This window comes from Etheostoma spectabile, chromosome 20 (genome assembly GCF_008692095.1).
Source record: "Etheostoma spectabile isolate EspeVRDwgs_2016 chromosome 20, UIUC_Espe_1.0, whole genome shotgun sequence".
NCBI classification, from domain to species: domain Eukaryota; kingdom Metazoa; phylum Chordata; class Actinopteri; order Perciformes; family Percidae; genus Etheostoma; species Etheostoma spectabile.
Window position 1 is genome coordinate 23,352,428 of NC_045752.1, and position 723 is coordinate 23,353,150.

General features: G+C 44.8%; 1 long non-coding RNA gene across 1 annotated transcript in view; it reads right to left on the reverse strand.

The window, feature by feature from the left end:
* Positions 1-17, reverse strand: part of LOC116670599 (uncharacterized) — an 18,100-nt gene extending 18,083 nt beyond the window's left edge. The window contains exon 1 of the long non-coding RNA XR_004327062.1: positions 4-17. This is a non-coding gene — a long non-coding RNA (uncharacterized LOC116670599). The remainder of the gene's footprint in view (positions 1-3) is intronic.
* Positions 18-723: the final 706 nt, after the last annotated feature.

Genomic DNA, 723 nt, shown 5'->3' on the forward strand with positions numbered 1-723 from the left:
CACAGAATGAGCAGCATGCATGTCATGTCTGTTGGTTTTCTATGACTACAACACTTACTAGTAAATTATTTGCCATGTAGAACTATCACGTCTACCAAAACATGTGATTTATGAGGTTACACAACACAACTGTATATACAAACAAAAAACACTGGGTGATCACACAGGATGTACTATGTTTATATATGTATTAGGGATGATCCGAGTACTCGGCTGAAACGAGTATCCGGTACGGATAAAGCACTTTTGGCCGAGTACAAGTATTATCCGAGTAATATGAGTCAATATCCGTCTTCGGATTGAATACAACTCCTCAACTGGCCACGCACGTTCTGGGATAATCACAGCGCCCCCACCCCCCCCCCCGCCTCACACACCCACAACACGCTCGGCTCAATCACACACACAGAAAATGGAGACCCACGCTCCCTCGTCTCTCTCTCTCTCCCCTCTCTCTCTCTCTCTCTCTCTCTCCCTCCCTCAGTCATCAGGTCTGCAGATCTGTTCCGTTAACGTTTAGGGTTTCTTCAGCTTCAGGTTTGTTTTTAACTTCGGTTTGTAGTCCTTACATGTAACCAGTAGATTTCTGGTGAACGTGGGGTTTGTAGTCCTTACATAGTAACCAGTAGATTTCTGGTGAACGTGGGGTTTGTAGTCCTTACATAGTAACCAGTAGGTTTCTGGTGAACGTGGGGTTTGTATCCTTTTTTACCTATACGCAGT